The sequence below is a fragment of the Asterias rubens genome, chromosome 11 (genome assembly GCF_902459465.1).
Source record: "Asterias rubens chromosome 11, eAstRub1.3, whole genome shotgun sequence".
Lineage (NCBI taxonomy): Eukaryota > Metazoa > Echinodermata > Asteroidea > Forcipulatida > Asteriidae > Asterias > Asterias rubens.
In genome coordinates this window covers 5873677-5893437 of record NC_047072.1, presented here as the reverse complement: position 1 = coordinate 5893437, position 19761 = coordinate 5873677, and the positions used below count along the sequence as shown (strand labels likewise).

General features: G+C 38.9%; 1 long non-coding RNA gene across 1 annotated transcript; it reads right to left on the bottom strand.

The window, feature by feature from the left end:
• Positions 1–2222: 2222 nt before the first annotated feature.
• On the bottom strand, positions 2223–7561 carry LOC117296351. Its single transcript, XR_004519742.1, has 3 exons — positions 7512–7561; positions 5466–5682; positions 2223–2287 (listed from the first exon to the last, which is right to left on the bottom strand). It is a non-coding gene; the product is annotated as an uncharacterized LOC117296351 (long non-coding RNA).
• Between the last annotated feature and the right edge of the window lie 12200 nt (positions 7562–19761).

Sequence of the window (19761 nt, the reverse complement as noted above, 5' to 3'; positions counted from 1 at the left end):
GTACAGGTTAAAAATCACAAACTCTGGCCAATCACTTTTGTACAAACTATATTGATTCACCATTACTGCTCATCGCATGACTTAACCTAACACAGGCAAAGTTTTTTAATTACACTAGATAACATGACCAATGTATCACTAGAGTTACCATTTTGCATTTCCATGATGCTGAACGGGTACAAATTTTGTGTGTATGAAAGTTTGGCGTTTTCACAGAGAGATGAATCTCATTATGCACTGTTTCCAATACAGCACTCTACACGCACATCTTGTTTTGGGGTGGGTTTTTTTCCACATGTGTTTAGGAATTATTTAAAACTCACAAGCCCTTAAGGAAATTCCCTGGATGCTGCTTCCCAGGTTGTACCGAAAAAATTTGTTGTGATCCCTGGCTACACGGCAATTAACGGTTGCATGGCTTCTGACTGACACCAGCAAACAAAGATATTGACAACATTTTGAGCCCCAAAACATAGGGTTGATTAGCTCAGTTGGCAGCGCGCTGGCGCATTATTTCAGAGGTCATTGGCTCAACTCCCACTCTAGTAAATTTGTCTTTGTTTAACCCCAAACCTTGAATTAATAACTTATCAAAAAGGTTGCAGAATTTGAAACTTCATTGACAGTTCTGTATGAATGAAGAGGTCGGTTTTATATGGGCGAATCCAAAACACCTTTTGTTTCGGTATTGAGTCAAAACAGCAGGATTTACAGTTTAACTTCAACTTCGATTTTGTGGAGCATAATACGCTGACAAAGTGCATTATTATTCCATCCTCAATTCTTACCAGTTCCCTTTTCAAACTTGATTACCAAAAGGTACTCAAAAAACAGTTAAATCTGCCTAATAATAAGTCATGTATCATGTTACAGTGTGAACTGATGGCTCAAAAATGTGATAACAGAGCAAACTGAGGTTCACAAAAACATTTTTACGCTATTATGGATTACATCATTCCAATTGAAGTATATTCAATACAAATAACCTTGCCCCAACTTGGATCAACTAGTCTTAATATTTCAGCTAAAACACAATTTGAAGTTGATGCACTATAAGCTTAATGCACTTGTAGCACATATACATTTTGTTAGAGACAGCATACTTAGTGGACAGCAACTCATGGAAGTCAAATATTTTCTGAAACAACTAAAGTCAACAACTAAGGTTAGCAGTCCACTGTCAAAACTTTTTTCTACTGAAGGGGTTCAGTTCTCCAACTCATGGTGAAATAAGCCTTTAAAGAAACTCACCCATTACCAGATGGTAGAACACTGGCTGTAATAAACATATTAATTGACGAACTTGCACAAACAAATAAATATGTTACAAAAATTGATAAATTCTCTTATCAAAGAAGTAAACAAATTCTTCATATTAGTACAACGAACATAATTGTTGCATTGTCTTATTTCCCATAAAGGAATGAATGAAGGTTTTGGGAGAGTAATATAGGCCCGGAATTTCATGCTAAAAAGGGGCAAGGCCATTTTCATTTAGCAAAGAGCACTTCCATTGCAAAATCTTCAAGTCAATGGGATACTTTGAAGGGGCAGCAAGGCCAAGACCAGGGGCACTGGAGTAGGACTACACTGGAGGCACATGGCCTCCGTGGCATGTGTGTAATTTCAGCAGTTGTCAACAGACACAACAGTTGCACTGAAGGTTTTGAGAGAGTATTAAAATTGTTGTATTTTGACCCTCTGGTTTCTAATGAACCAAAATGATTTAAACAATCACCTGACTAGACTTGGTTCCAAGATTGTCAGAGATTGATATAAAAAGCATTCTTTACCACAAGTTATGCAGAATGAAAAACTTGAGTTTCAACAGCTACTCATTATTTTATGAAAAACACCCCAAAGTGGTGTGTAATAGGGTCTTTGAAGTAATGAACTTGTACATCACATGAAAAGGCAGTCATTCATATGAGCACTTTCTTGGTACAAACACATTTTGTCTGTCCACTTCCAAATAGGTTTTTCTGACCTTTCCAGTTCTTGATAATATTTTTCACTGGTGTATCTCCATTGACTGTATTAAAAAGCATGCATTAGATTGTAAACTCACCTGCTCAGATTGACATTGAAGATTGATGTCACACCAGGCAGGTCTCTGGTGACATCATACAGGGCCTACAGTCCCATCATGCAGTCAATCACTGGTCTGGTATTCTGTTGATATGAACTCAGTCCCTCTTCATGTAAGACGTCTTGTAGTTGGACTTGTTCATTTCATCCATTTGACATCAATGAGTGGTGAAGTTGCTTTTCTCCCAGTAGCTCATCACTAAATAAAACAGATACAACAATTTAATTTTTGTAAAAGACTGTCTAAAAATGGAAGTAGAATTAGACTTATCTACTAATGGAAGTAGGGAACCTGTGAGTGAGACCATGAGTGTGCAGAGCAGCCCAGTGTAGGCCTGTTAAATGATCTACACAACCCAGGAATAGCCAGGAATGAGTGAGCGAGATATAATTAGTGGTCACCAGTTAAAGCCATTGGACACTTTCAGTAAACGGTATTGTCCAAGGCCCACACTTGGTGTATCACAACTTATATATAAAATAACAAACCTGTGAAAATTTAGGCTCAATTGGTCATCGGAGTTGGGAGAAAATAACGGGAAAACCCACCCTTGTTTCTGCACGTTTCGCCGTGTCATGACATGTGTTTAAAATAAATTGGTAATTCTCGATATCGAGAATTGATATTGTTTAAATGTTTTCTCAAAAAGTAAAGCATTTCATGGAATAATACTTCACGAGAAGTCTTTCACCATTACCTTCTGTAAACCCTGTAAGTTATTTGTAAATCTGTGAACTTTAAAAAAAAATTCTGTTCCGAAAGTGTCCAATGGCTTTAAAGGCAATTGACACTGTAGGTAATTACTCAAAATAACTATTAGCATAAAACCTTACTTGGTATTGAGTAATGGTATAAAACATTGTGAGAAACGGCTCCCTCTGAAGTAACATAGTTTTTGAGAAAGAAGTAATTTTCCACGAATCTGATTTTGAGACCTCAGAATTAGATTTTGAGGTCTCGAAATCAAGCATCTAAAAGCACACAACTTTGTGTGACAAGGGTGTTTGTTTCCCCATTATTATCTTGCAATTGGACGACCAATTGAGCTCAAATTTTCAAAGGTTTGTTATTTTATGCATGTGTTGAGATACACCAAGTGAGAGACTGATCTTTGACAATTACCAACAGTGTCCAGGGTCTTTAAAACCTCAGATGACAGAAGGCAGCTCAGTGACCACTATAAAGGGCATTATCGTTTTATAGTGAGAATCAAAAAGCACATAACCAGGTACACAAGGGTTGAAAATTTATACATCAACTCATGGGTTTCACAAGGCCTACTGAGAATGTAGAGGGATCCCCATGGAAAGAAGTTAGAAGCAACCAAAGTAAATGTGTTTTAAAGACTGTTTAATTAAAGACTGTTTAATTAGGTCTTCTTATGTCTAGGGTTGGAAATGACCTTTAGTCCTACAGTTGTAAATGTTAATTGTAAACTGAACTGGGCAGAACCAAACTGGCTGTAAGAACATCTCTGGATTGACGACGTATTAGCTTGCAAAGCACGCAGGTGTCTTTTGGACGACCCCCCCAAAAAGAAATTGCTGATCTTTTATTTGGCAAACTAATTTTTTTGTACAGGAATAGTTTGCTTCTGAATACCTTAAAGCCAGTGGACACTATTGGTAATTGTCAAAGACCAGTGTTCTCACTTGGTGTGTCTCAACATAAGCATAAAATAACAAACCTGAGCTCGATTGGTCGTCGGAGTTGCGAGATAACTGTGAAAGAAACAAACACCCTTGTCACACAAAGTTGTGTGCTTTCAGATGCTTGATTTCGGGACCTCAAATTCTAAACTTGAGGTCTTGAAATCAAATTTGTGGAAAATTACTTTTTTCTCGAAAACTACTCCACTTCAGAGGGAGCCGTTCCTTACAATGTTTTATACTACCAACCTCTCCCCATTACTCGTTACCAAGTAAGGTTTTATGCTAATAATTATTTTGAGTAGTGTCCACTGCCTTTAAAGTCACCTGGAAGTGGTATTTTGTCAAAATAAAGCTTTTGTCACTAAAATATGTGTTTTGATGAGTGGAATATGAATAAACAATTAACTAAGGTTTAAAAAAATTAGTTTCCATGTTATTTACAAATTTGAAATAAAGCCCGACCTGAGAGGGCGCTGTTCGTGACGTCAATCGAGGCGCGATGAATCGCATGCAGTGCCAAAACAACATAGTGACGCTTGGCACAAGCTAAAAACATGCCCTCAAAGTTGAAACAATACCTGATTTTTTTTTTCACGTTAGGCAAATGCTCCGTTAGGTTCGTTACGTCTTTCAGGTACCTTCTTCGACTTCCCCACTAGCTGGACAAATTATTGGGGTGGCATCATGTTTTAGAAAAGAACTTTTCTGTTCATGTCAAAATGTCTCGAAGCACGACGGCTCGAATGAAGTGTTTGCTGAACAGCGCTGGAAAAGACGTCGGACCGGACAACTTGGCAAACTGACACAATCTTTAGTTGTTTTGCTGCATCCAGCAGCAATACACCTGGTCGACATTGCCGGAAAAATGCAAGAAAAAAACTTTTTCAAAACGTACAAACTAACAACTAGGACTTGAATGTACTTGCCCATACGTGTGTTCGATGTTCGATCGAGGCAAAGTCTTCCTCGATTGACGTCACAAAAGGGGTAGGCGGAGTCACCCCCCACACAACTTTATTTAATTTTTTAAACTTATAAATCTTTAAAAACAATTACTCCAACAATTATTTTATTGTTCAGGAATATATACTCTAATGTTTGAAGAAAAAATTTTTATATTTCCAGGTGCCTTTAAGTGTAAGCAAAACTAATGCTCCCAAAATCCCATATAGTTGCAGCTGCAGTGAAGATAACATTCATACAATTAAATAGTACTACTGCTGATAATAACAACTTGCACATGTACTTCAGCTTCAACTGAAATTAGGGAGCAAATACCTCAGTGTACAAGTACATTCTCTTCAGATTGAATAGAAGTTGTATTTGCAACCTTATAAAAACGGCTGGATTAAATTTGATAAACCTATGCATTGACCTCATCCAGCCGCCATGTTAGAGGTAAAATGATGAAAAAACAATCAAAACGCACAGATTTGTATGCGCGGCGCACAGGTTTGGGCCAATGAGCGGCCGCTTTTTTACCTCTAGGTGAGGGCACCCTACTGATGTGACATCATGTGTATAATGTCTATAGACCTTTATCCTTGTGCAGCCATCTTGAATTTCTCCCATTGATATCAATGCTACCAAACCGAGGCTGGAAGCACAAAATAGTCTGGTTCTTAATTGCAAAATGATTAGCATATATTCAAGGAACATAACCAATATGGAGGCAGCACGATAATGGTCTATTGTTTTAATGGTGAAGAGTGGTGTAGACATACCTTGCCAAAGAGTGGGTTATCTTGTGTCTTGCATTCATTGAGGGATCAAGAGTGAGTTATCTTGTGTATTTCATCCAGTCCAACTATGACAACTCATCTACCTCGATCCATTCCTTGTAGGATCAATAGTGGGCTATCTGCAGCAGTCCATTCCTTGAGGTTGTCCTTTCCAAAAAGATGTCTGAGAAGAATTGAAGACGATGATGCTACACCACATCTGAACACAAAGAGAATCAAAGTAGTTGTTCTGTAAATGGACAATTTGAGTTTCACACTTGGCAGTGGATACTCTTGGTAATTGCTCAAAATAATTGTTAGCATAAAAACTTACTTGTTATATCGATCAATGGAGAGATGTTGATAGTATAAAACATTGTGAGAAACGGCTCCCTCTGAAGTAATGTAGGTTTTGCGAATGAAATAATTTCTCACTAAAATATTTGAATTTGATTTAGAGACCTTAGAATTGGATTTCGAGGTCTCGAATTCAAGCATCTGAGAGCACACAACTTTGAATGACAATGGTGTTTTTTTCTTCCATAATTATCTCGCAACTTCAACGACCAATTGAGTTTGATTTGTGCATGTTGAGATACACCAATGAGAAGGCTGGTCTATGACAATTACCGAAGGTGTCCAGTGTCTTTATTTTGCAATGTGAGTAGAGTAGAGCAGGGTTGAGACCCTAAAACCATGTTTCTTCTTAATTAATGACAGAAAACAAAACAAGACTGAGGGTTGAACAAAGACAAATTGACAGAGCAGGATCTGAACCAACGAACTCAGGATCAAAGTGCCAGTGCTCTACCAGCTGATGATTTATCTACACCTATGTTTGTGCCCTCCATTTTTTTAATGTCTTTTTTGGGGGTACCAGTCAGAAGCAATTTAAGAGTGCGTTCGATTAGCTTCCCTGGTCGACCCCGTGGTGCTTGCACTCGGGTGAGCCCCTGACAAGAGCTAATCGAACGATCACACTCGCCCTCTCGTGGTGACGTCATGTAACTCGAGTCATCCCCACAGTGACCCACAGTGATACGGGTGAGCCCTTGGAAGCGACCCAGGGAAGCTAAACGAACGCACCCTGAAGGCCGAGTCACACTGCAGCGATAACGAGAACTATTACAATCACGACGCAAAGAGAATGCATTGTATTGGTTGAATTGCTCCAAGCAGAGTACGCACACGCTCATTCAACCAATAGAATGAGTTACCGTTATCGTTCTCATTATCGTTCTCGTTATCACTGCAGTGGGACCAGGCCTTAACTGTTAAAGGCAGTGGACACTATTGGTAATTACTCAAAATAATTATTAGCATAAAACCTTTCTTTGTAAAGGTTTAAAAGTATAAAACATTGTGAGAAACGGCTCCCTCTGAAGTGACGTAGTTTTCGAGAAAGAAGTAATTTTCAACAAATTTGATTTCGAGACCTCAAGTTTGGAATTTGAGGTCTCGAAATCAACCATATAAAAGCAAACAACTTCGTGCGACAAGGGTGTTTGTTTACTTCATTCATATCTCGCAACTTCGACGACCATGATTTGAGCTCAAATTTTCACAGGTTTGTTCTTTTATGCATATATTGATACACCAAGTGAGAAGACTGGTCTTTGACAATTACCAATAGTGTCCACTGTCTTTAACTGCCATCATGGAGGTAGAAATAGTAATGCCATGGAATCATTGGATAAAAAAGTGGTGGCTGGATAAAGGTATTTTTCCGATGGCAAACTTTCCGCACCACGCCATAATCCGCCCTAAGTTAGCTGAAATTTACCGCTACCCTCAAGAATTCAATCCCTTTTATTTTTATCAACAGGGATGTAATCGTCTGCTCACCCAGCGGGCCGCATGACTATTTTTCCGCCATGCAGCCGTGCTTGCGGAGAATGTTTCAGAAATTGGAAGTTTTTTACTTTTGTAGCCAACTTTTACGAACAAAACATAAAACAATTACAGCTTGAATACAGAAAGTCTGGGTTAAACATGTTTTAACATTACTCAAACTGATAGAAGTACAAAATTATAGTAAAATGTTCTTACCTTTTCCCTTATTTTTAAGGATTCAGTCGCCATCTTGAACATAACCCGAGCCTCTCAGGCGCAGGCGCGACACTGGAAGGATATAATTTGCATATCGTGGTACAAAAGATCGTCTGCTAAAAAACTACTTGTGTTTTCCAATGCTTATTGAATAAAAAGTGGAACTCGGCAAAAATTGTTCCAAAGCAGCCACATTGCTCGATAATATTAAATATGAATTCAATGTTTGCACAAAGAAAGGTTTTACATTGTGTTCAACCATTTCCAGGAGGAATTATCTATAGCGCCCCAACCCATCTCGCCTCTTCATGATGCAATTTGACAAAGCCATTAAAGTTCACAGATTCACGAGTAATTTATAACAGGGTTTACAAATGGTAATGGTGAAAGACTTATCTTGAAATATTATTCCATGAAATGCTTTACTTTTTGAGAAAACAATAAAACAGTATCAATTCTCGTTAGCGAGAATTACGGATTTATTTTAAACGTAATGAAACGGCGAAACGTGGGGAAACAAGGATGGGTTTTCCCGTTATTTTCTCCCGACTCCGATGACCGATTGAAACTAAATTTTCAGGTTTGTTATTTTTTACATAAGTTGTGGTACACGAAGTGTGGGCCTTGGTTGGATAATACTGTTTACCGAAAGTGTCCAATGGTTTTAAGCAGAAAAAATACTGCTTAGCAATTTTTTGTACTGAGCAAAAGATTAGTGGGGCACCAGCTGCATTAATGTAGGCCTATGTGAACTTTATGGAATTGTGGCTGTAACCAGCAGGGTTTGTTGCATAGGGGTCATACATGACTACCAAGGGCCCAATGGTACAGTTGCTTAGCAAATGTTGCAAAAGAAAAGTCTAAGTGCTGTTTTGGATGCGTGGTAAAGATTTCCAGGAGCAAAGCTTTCAATATCACCTCGTAAGGGCCCAAAATCACAGAGCTACTAAGCAAGAAAGTTTTACTGTTTTCTTGGTACAGATTTTCAAGAGTTGGGTAATTAATAGATTATGCAACAGCGCCCCCATCCAACCTCGTTTCTCCAGGCCCAAGTACCACATAAAAGCAGCACTCTGCAGAAAAGTTTAAGGCCGTGTCCGAAACGACGACTTCGGCTACAGCTACGTCTAGATAAGCGCGTCTACCAGTGTTGAAGAATAGGCAGACGCGCACGATCTAGCCGTAGCTGTAGCCGAAGTCGCCGTTTCGGACACGGCCTTTGTTAAAGATTAACAGCTCTGTCTTGTATTACTACGTGATCTTGAAAACTGAAGTATTATAACCAACAAAACTATCCAGAGCAAATCATTGAACTTACCACTGAGTTTTTTTTTTTTTTTTGGGGGGGGGAAGTTAACAAAAAACAAAAACCTTTGACTTATTTATGCGACCTTTTATGGGATACATACAAGACGGAATTGTTGTTACGATAAAAATAAATTTGTAAAACTAGCTCATTAACGATGACGGCTTTCCGGCGACCAGGGGCCCAGTTTATAAAGCTTTTCTTAAAAATTTTTATTTTATTACTTCAAGCAGAAAATACTGCTTGAAAAATTTCTTTGCTAAGCAAAAAATGAGTTGAGCACCAGTCACAACTATGTAAACTTAATTTAGTTGTGGCTGTTGGCCTGTTTCTGTTTAAACAGCAATCTTTTCTGCACTCAGCAAGTTTTTATATAAATTTATATAGCTCTATGTTTTACCTTTATATTGAAAATAGGCCCACGCGGACGTCAGTTGAAGCAGCAGTTAGCTCCGCGTGTTTGTCATTACACGTCTAAAAATAGCTTAGGCGCGCGTTGTGAGACGCTCATTAATATGCAGCAAGTTCTCTGAGCAAATCATGCACATGGCTGAAAATAGAGCACTAGCACACCACTAGCACACACACACATTGTGCGGGGTATTTAAAACGCTCACTAAACATGCAGCTACTAAAATAATGACAGTTGCATTATGGTACAACCGGTATAATACAAATAATATCATATAGGATTTGATGCATTGCATGGGGAGGTATTAAATGTTTATTAGTGGAGTAAGTATTCAAGTTGGTTTAAACTTTCTGTATGTTCAGTCAAAAAGAGTTAGCATTAACAAAGATTGAGCTGAATTTCGTTTGCAAATCAACAGTCATGCTTTTGCGTTTTATTAGGTGGACATTTTTTGAAATTAAAATATTGTCCTATGAAACCAAAAGAACGTAAGGCTGGGCCCACTCGTGAGAAGTCACTAGATTGTGAGCAGATAGTGTAGTCGAGTCCATGACCTTCGAGGCCAAGTCCGAGTCATGGGTTTGCGAGGCCGATGGGGAGACCGAGTCACAGCCCTCGAGGGGGAGGCCCAGTGTCCGAGGGGAGACTGCACGGCCACACACCCGCGGCTCCCTTTAGACCGTTGCACGGGGGGGGGGGGGGGGGGGGGGTGAGGCCGGCCTCGAGACCTTCAACACTGACTGTGCATTTCTGCCGCTTTAAAATATTATTCAGCTTCACGACTTTTAAGTTTTAACGTTCCACATGTTTATCTTAGAACATGAAAAAAAATTACACGTTGGAATACTGGTGGTGTGTACTGATGTTTAAACTGGTTGTCCGTGTAGAAGTTTGAGACCCATCGGTCATCTGGGTCGCGAGAATATAGTTTTAAAAACCTGATTAAGCCTGTGTGCAGCTGGGATTTCCAAAAGGCCGCCATTTTGAACCTGTTTGTGAAATAAGTCCTGAACTAACAGATAATTTTTTAAGGAGTGTAGGATGCAGCTTGGTGACATTAATGTTTCAAAAATATGTGCAGCCATCTTGGAATGTGCTGAAATCCAGAGCAATCAGGAAGAATAATCCCTGGTAAGATTTAATACATAATCTTTAGAAGCTTTACGGTGGGAAAGCTCCTTATATTCAAACATTTTGGGACAAAAAGTGTTTTTCAATAACCGCATGTACTTCGAAGTGAAATGTCTCTCAAATAAAGCTGATGCACTTAAAGCCATTGGACCCTTTCGGTAAACAGTATTGTCCAAGGCCCACACTTCGTGTATCACAACTTCTATATCAAATAACAAACCCGTGAAAACTTAGGCTCAATCGGTCATCGGAGTCGGGAGAAAATAACGGGTAAACCCACCCTTGTATCCGCGCGTTTCGCCGTGTCATGACATGTGTTTAAGATAAATCCGCTATTCTCGCTAACGAGAATTGATATTGTTTTAATGTTTTCTCAAAAAGTAAAGCATTTCATGGAATAATATTTCAAGAGAAGTCTTTCACCATTACCTTCTGTAAACCCTGTAAGTTATTTGTAAATCTGTGAACTTTTTTTTTCTGTACCGAAAAGGTATGTTTTTATTGCCAGTAATTTTCACAGTCACTACTAAACGTATACCTACAGCTGTTTTGACCAAATTATACATGTTGGTGCAAACTTTCAATTGATTATCAAACTCTCCAATGATTCTTTACATTTTTCCGATAAATTAATCATTTTGGTTTAATTCACAAACTTTGGCCATCTGTTTTGCACTAATGGCTTTCCATTGTTTTCCAAATCTTGGTTTGCAAAGCTCGGGCTGTGTTGTTTCTGCATAACGTCTGTTCATCAGGTGCGAATTTCATGGCTCTGCTTACCGTAAGCACAGAATCGGCGCTTACGGAAGAAGGGAATTTTCTGTGCTTACGGCAAGCGTATTTCACGGATTAGCGGCCAATTTTGGCTTCTGCGCGTGCGTACTCCACATTATTATGCATTATACGCTTACAAAGCGCACATATTCGGCGCTTTGGCGTAAGCGGGGAATCATGATCGCAAGCGCAGAATTCGGCGGTAAGAGCCATTAAAATTGGGCACCATTTTAATTAGGAGTTCCGATGTTAGAGGGCGGTATCATCATGTTGATGTGCCGCAAGTGCTTGGTCATCATAAATTCCATCTGTCTTTAGCTTTTTTAGGGATCCACTTTGCATCGTGGACCCCGGGACTGAATATTATTTCAGTTAAACTTATCCATGTTATACCTCTTCACAGTGTTGTTTCTGTTGAAAAATTAATCCTCATTAACATTTTGCAAGGGGGTATTTTTGGTACGTAGCTGAAGTCATAGTGCCAAAGTAGTTTGCAAAAATTGGACGTGAATTAAACGTTTTAAATTAATTATTCACACAACAAAGTGACGTAGACCTAAAATGATTTGCATAAAACGGAATAATTAGTTTAAAACGTTTATTTCACGTCCGATGTTTGCAAACTAATGCCCACCATGACTCCAACTACGTATTCAAAATACCACCTTGCCAAATTTCGATTAAGTCCAGATAAGTATCATCAAACTACCGATATATTCAGATCCGAGGGCCACGAAGCACAAAGTGGTTCTCTAAAGAAGCTAAAGACAGATTAAAACAAGAAGAACCCACACTAGCCGAATGAAGAATTTTCTCTTGTTCAAACCAATTATGGGACATACTTGATTCAACGAGACAGAATTCCACTGGACACACTGATATCAACGGATAAATGCAGTGACTAAATGCTACCGTAGCTCTGTGTTTGTTTTGAACGGTCTGATGTCACATCGGACGACAATTTACAGCACAGAATGATATGCAAAGCTTATTTTCGGTCGTCTGCATGCTGCATTGTTTAATAACGCATGTGCATGTTTTGGAATTTGACTGCTCTGTGTGAAATGAATAAGGGAATCAATGTGTGGTGAAGAGGTTTTCAACTAGTGGTTAAAACCGCGCCGAGGCCTGGCATGGTTCTTGATAATTTTACCGAGACTAAGTCGAGGTAAATTAAAGAACACACTTTGATTCCCATTCATAAATACCTTTTCATGCAAAAAACACCCCTCCAGCTATGAAATGGTTAGGGCCCCCGGGTAAACAACTCCTTTTAAGGAGATGCTGTGCGCGTCGTGTGATGTTGCAGAACTGTTTCGACCAATAGGAATGAACGTGCAAGCTCGCGTGTCACGCCCATATTTCAACACTTTTTACTGGTGTTATATTTAGGGAATAACAGTGTTCGTACCCGGTCTTCACTGCGTGGTAATGACAGTGCCAGCCACCAACCAAGGTCATTACCACGCAGTGAAGACCGGGTACGAACACTGTTATTCCCATTAATAAACACCTTTTTTAGCGAATTAAACGGCAAAAATTGTCAAAATTTTGTGACTTTTCTCTCGGCGGTACTTCCAGACATTTTCAGGGGCCATATTTGAGCTTTTGATGGTTCCCATCTCTTTCGAGCGTTAATCACATTACTGATCTTTGAGACCAGTGACTCTTTTAAATAATGATCTGTTCAGCGCCTTCACTGGGGTCAAAGGAGGCAAATGATTGGACGATAGCTGTTCCTTGTGCATTAAAACGCGCGCATGAGCTCGGCGTCAGTTTATACGCGCGCACATGTTACACGCGCGCACTCATAATTGATACATTTTCAGCGCGCGTACGCGTAAATGCGCGAAGTTGCAATAAAACTTACAGGGATATAAATAAGCGTGCGATACAATGCAACGCGCAAGGTTTACACAATGTATGCTGATTTAGTGGCCACTTATTCGCTACTTTCCAAAGCCGGTCTTTATACCACCGTTAACACTCCCACACGTGACCAATCAGAGACTTGAAACCGTCCAAGGTATTTATTAACATCCGTTCAAACAACCCCTCGTGATGCCCTCTCGACCAATCAGAATGGATAAACTGTCTTAGGTTTTTATGAATGTAGGTTAAAGGTGAATGTATACGCCGGCTGGGAGGCCGGTCTTTGGCGTTATTCACGAGCCTCGATGTGTGACGACAGATGTTCAGGCTAACCGGTCTCCCGCTTCTTTATCCAATCAAAATACAGATGGAAAGCTTACGTCATTGCACATTTAACCAATGAACTTTCTGGGTCTTTAAAACTAATACCTGTCTTTATCCTTGCGGTCAAAGTATATTTAAAAAAAACCCACAAAAAACAGTTGACATGGAAACAGCAAACTCCTGATAGTAACTTTGTTTCACACTTTTTTATTATAGATAAGTATTTGGGAAAATAATTTTGGAGCGACCCGTACCGTATGCATGCTGCATTTAAAAGATAACAGGTAAAAACTGTGGAAGGCCGCGGTGGGGGAGAGGCATCGTGCCTTCAGATTTGATGAGATTAACCACCATAAAAAGCAATTACTTATGTGTAGCCTACTGTAAGTCCAAATAAACAAATTACCACCCCAGTTCATTGTTTGATCGCTTATTACTTATGATTTGACAGTCATTTTGTAGAGAACGTTCGGAATCGTAATCTCCAGTAAATACATGTTTAAAGGCAGTGGACACTGTTGGTAATTTCTCAAAACAGTTGTTAGCATAAAAACTTATTTGGTTACCAGCAATGGAGAGCTGTTTATAGTAAAAAAAACATGGTACTGAAATGTTTCATTTTGATTTCGAGACCTCAGAATTAGATTTTGAGGTCCCGAAATCAAGCATCTGAAAGCACACAATTTCGTGAGACAATATGGTTTTTTTTTTCTTCAATTAATATCTCGCAACTTCGAGGACCTATTGAGTTGAAACTTTCACAGGTTTGTTTTTTGTGCATAATGTTGAGATACACCAAGTGAGAAGACTGGCCTTTGACAATTACCAGAGTTGTCCAGTGTCCTTAAAAGCGAAGAGTAGTTCCGTTAGACCCACCGGGTCGAAACGAAACAACTCATTTCCCACGCCTTACACCATACTAGTATTGCCGGAACAGTGTTGATTCTTACACTAACAGTAAATACCGCCCTCTCTGACAAGAATGACTAGTGCCGTTACGTTTTAACTTCTCGATAAAAGCTATGACGTGTGTAGTAAAATACATTCCTAAATACCTCAGACAGTCTCGCTATTCCTATTGGTGGAGAGCGCGTCACGTGGGTGTGTATAAACCATAGAGCTATATATGTACAAACCTTTGTTTATGACCGGTAAAAAGTGTTTATTCATGCACGTGACACGCGACCTTGCACCTGTTCTTATAAGACAGTTTCTTCATTCCTATTGGTCGAGAGCAACGGCTGAAACAGTGTTGTGCCACATCAAGCGATACGCGCGACGCCCACAGCATTCCCTTATAAGGAGTTGTTTACCCGAGGGCGGCGGAGGGCTTTACCATTTCATAGCTGGAGGGGTGTTGTGTTGAAAGAAATCATTGAACAATTATAATTTTTGCATTTATTTTACTCTTTGACCAAAAAGTTATGATGTTTTTGACCGAAAAGGTTATTGAATGGGAATCAAAGTGTGTTGAATCGGATTTCAACTAGTGGTTTAAACCCGCCGAGGCCTGTACCTTTATAATTTACCTCGACTTCGTCTCGGTAAAATTCTGAAGAACCAGGCGTCGTTGGGGTTAAACCACTAGTTGAAAACCTCTTCACCACACATTGATTCGCTTAGTTCTGCCAGTACTGCTTCTTGATATTGCAAACTATTATCTATAAAGAACCAGACTGTAAAGAACACAGGATTACAACTTGTTCGATATGATTTTGTTGAGTTTTCAGCACATTGCAATGAAAAGTATTTAAAAACAAATAATAAAAAAACCGTCATTTTCTATCGGGCACTTTCTTATGACAGTTCTAATTTTCTAAATTAATTAAGATCACATTAGCATGCTCATGATGAAACAGAACCAATAAGGCGTCGAATAGATCAAACTGTCTGATGGCAGAACAACTATTGAAACAAATGCTTGAACCGAACGAACGGACGAACGATTGAAGTAATATAATTAAACCGCAATAAAATAAATATGATATTTAAACTTACAAAACATAAAAGGGACCAGTCAGTTGATTCTACTAAAGGGACACAACTTCTCTTGAAGAATGTCATTTAAACTGCAATGAAAAAGGTCAAGTAAATTGATATTCGAAATAACTGCCTTCTCACCAATAAAGAAACCTATTAACACCTTTAAATAAGCCTTTATATTTAATTAGCGGGGTAACAATTTTGCATGAAAAACCCTCATAGGCGTATATTAAAGCCTACTCAAATTGACTATAATTTCTTTATTTTACTTGAGCAGACCATGTCTTCTTGCAGCATGCAAATTTCGGAAGTTTTGTCGCGCAAAAGGTGAACGCGCCTGCGCCTTGGGCCTTGGTGTTTTTACAAGATGGCGTCATCATGCTTTAATTGAAAAGGTAAGAATTTGTTTTTAAAACACAATTTTATGTATAATTATCAGTCAGAACCACGTAAAGAGATGTTAAACTTAATCGTTTGTTATTCAAGTTTTACCTAGTCCATATTTTGGCGGTCCAAGTTGGCTCTGAAAACCAAAAAAATTGCCATTTGCAAGACCGACAGCGCAAGCATGGCCTAAATTTATTTTTATACAATAATAAGCGTGCCATGATGTTGTAAATATTGATAAAACTGAAAAGGTGGGTAAGCCATGCGGGTAATAAAACTATAACAGAAACCCAGTGTAAAATAGCTATCAGTATCAAAGGAGGTTGGTCATGGGTGGGCACGGGGGGGGGGGGGGGCACCTCTCCCCCTTCCCTTCATGCCCCGCCCCTTCATGTCCCCGCCCCTTTCATCCCCCCGCCCCTTTCATCCCCCCGCCCCTTTCATCATCCCCAGCCCTTTCATCCCCGACCACTTAATTTCCATGCCCCTGCCCCCTTCATGCCCTCTCCCCTTCATGTCCCTTCATGCCTGTTCATGTCCCCGGCCACTTCATGCCCTCACCCACTCAACACCACCCCTGGATGCCCCATCCCTGTTATTAGTTTATCACTCCCTGTGTACATATATCCAACCCCTTATCATTGAGATGATAATTGGATAACTTTCCGTATGGCGCCACCACTTTTTCACTCATTTTTACAAAAAGGGATATATCAATCAGGTAAATTAGATACTATATTATTTTATTTCGAATGAAAAAGTGGTGGCGCCATACGGAAACTTTTCCTGATAATTTACTGTCTCAATGTTTTACTTGCGTCTTCTGAATTTCATTCTGCTGTCCTCTCAGATTTACAAATTTTGATTTGTTGGTTTTAAGTTCTCAATTTGTTCCACTTCTAATCCATCAGGGTTAACAAAACAGTCTTTACCTTTGCCCAATTTCATGAGCTGCTTACAAACACAAAATTTTGCTTAAAGGGATGGTACACAATTGGTAATTGTGAAAGACCAGTGTTCTCACTTGGTGTATCCAATCATAACCATAAAATAACAAGCCTGTGAAAGTTTGGGCTTAATCGGTCATCGAAGTTGCGAGAAAATGATGACAGAAAAAACGCCCTTGTTGGACGAATTTGTGTGCTTTCAGATAGGAATACAAGATTTGTAGCTTGAAGTCTGTTATTATTTGAGTGAGAAATTACCTCTTTCTCAAAAACTACATTATTTCAGGGGGAGTCGTCTCCCACAATGTTTTATACTATCAACAGCTCTCCAATGCTCATTACCAAGTCAGTTTTTAAGTTAATATTTGTTTCGAGTAATTACCAAACATGTAATTTCCCTTTAAGCAAAAAATATCCATGCGTAGTAAAACCAGATTACCGGCCAAGACTCCACTCGATTGTTATGCTAAGTAAACAAAAGCTATTATATCAGTCACAAGCAATGTATATGGCATGAAATTTGGCCGTGACATGTTTAAAATAAATAAGCTATATTCTGGCTTAAAGGCAGTGGACACTATTGGTAAATACTCAAAATAATTATTAGCATAAAACCTTACTTGGTAATGAGTAATAGGGAGAGGTTGGTAGTATTTAACATTGTAAGATACGACTCCCTCTGAAGTGATTTCGAGACCTCAGATTTAGAATTTGAGGTCTCGAAATCAGGCATCTGAAAGCACACAACTTCTAGTGACAAGGGTGTTTTTTTCTTTCATTATTATCTTGCAACTTCAACGACCAATTGAGCTCAAATTTTCACAGGTTTGTTATTTTATGCATTTGTTGAGATACACCAAGTGAGAAGACTGGTTTTGTTTAGTTGGTTGTGCATAACCATGTGTCAACTATATTACTATATAAAAAAAGTTTGAGACTATTATAGGCAGTGGACACTATTGGTAATCACTCAAAATAATTATTAGCATAAAACCTTTCTTGGTGACCAGTAATGGGGAGAGGTTGATGGTATAAAACATCGTGAGAAATGGCTCCCTCTGAAGTGCCATAGTTTTCGAAAGAGAAGTAATTTTCCACGAATTTGATTTCGAGACCTCAAGTTTAGAACTTGAGGTCTCGAAATCAACTATCTAAACGCACACAACTTCGTGTGACAAGGGTATTTTTGCTTTCATTAATATCTCGGAAGTTCGATGACCGATTGACCTCAAATTTTCACAGGTTTGTTATTTAATGCATATGTTGAGATTAGTGCTGGGCGAATAGTGAAATTTTGTTATTCGGATACCGCTGGCCAACTATCCGAAATTAACCTGATATTCGAATAGTTTGTTCGCTGCTGTTCGGCGCTGTTCGTTTGTGATTGGGATCTTATGGGCGGATTGATATTAGTTTTAGACAGTGTCACTTGGTTCATTCATAAAAATAACCGGATCTAATTTAAAGATGGCGATTTGCTTTTTCTTCTGATCATGATTGACTCTACGTGAAGGAAAACTTTTGTAATCTTTGAACAAAATACGTCGGAAATGTCATTGTTTTAACTCTTCACGGAGGTGAGCATAGTTAAATACTTAATTTATGCTGTTTTATGCTGTCTTAATAGAAGTTTCGTAAGGATTCAGACAAAACATTCATATCAGTTGTCGCCCGACGTCCGCGGATATTCGGATATTAAAGAATATCCGGTTACTTGGTTGTAATTACAGAACTATCCGGTTTATAAATAGGTATTCGCGCCCTATGCGGATATCTGGTTAAGAAAAAAAAGGCATTCGCGGTTACGGATAGGAAAACCTATTCGCCATTAACCGGATATTCGATTAATTCGCCCAGGCCTAGTTGAGATACAACAAGTGAAAAGACTGGTCTTTGACAATTACCAATAGTGTCAGTGTCTTTAAGCAAAATTTTGCTTGGTTGGTTGTCCATATCCATGTGTCAACTATATTACTATATAAAAAAACCTACTTTCATCCCATACTTATATCTGAGACTTGTTTTGACTCCTCAATGCATCTTCTTCAGCTGCATTGTTGGAATTTGACCATAGATTTAACATGCAACAATACACAATTTTCAACACATTTGCTTGAGTCAAACTTTGTCATCTATGGTGGTCAGCACTGTCAAATCATTTTAGTTAATTGAACTTCGTCTTTGGATTATTTGATTGCAGTGAGCCTGATGAGCCATTGGAACAGAACCTCTTCACTACTCTCACTCAATGATGGTCATTCATTCAGTTAATGCGGAGCATCGGATGATGATGGCCCTCCAAACACCTTGGTCCTCCATTTCTGTATGCAGCTTGTGATGTTACAGTAGCCTGGATATTCTGCAACAGCCCTGGATGATGAGTGTGCAGTTCTTGTGATAATGGGCGAGTTGAAATGAGCGGGAAACCAGGACAGTGAGCAATTTCATCATCGGAATGTACGCCCTTTACGATGTCATTAAAGACCTCTTCAGCCTAAATCTCAAAAGGGTAAGTTTACATTGTTCAGTTTTCTCCACAGTGATAAACACAATTGGGACTAGTATTGGAAACTATATCTTAGAAAGAACTGAAGAAGTCAGAAAAGCATACATTTTAAACTGAGGGCACTCCATTTATTGGTATAAAACATGATTTTCAAGTGAAAGATATCAATTGAATCCAGTGACTGTACAAGTTCAGATCATCATAGCACAATTCTATATTGCTGGTGTTTGGGTAGGATAAAGTACATATTGTACATTGCAAACAAAACCAAAATACATTATTGCATTCTAGGAAACGAACTAATATGTGCAAGCCTTTATTGGTCACTGACAATCTGAATCTGAAAAAAGATCAAGAATGGTTTGAAGATTTTAAGTACTACAATCCAAACAAGCCATATTATGTTAGTGAGCATTAATATCTCTTGTTCATATAATGGTTGACATTCATTTTGTATTGTATTCACATGGTGTTTTACTCATATTATGTAGTCATTATAAAACCAATCAGACTACAACTGTGAATATGCACTCTACTTTAAAGGACTCCTTAGCCCATCGCTAAAAGAGATTCCCAAAATGTGTTCCACTTTATGTCTAAATAACTTG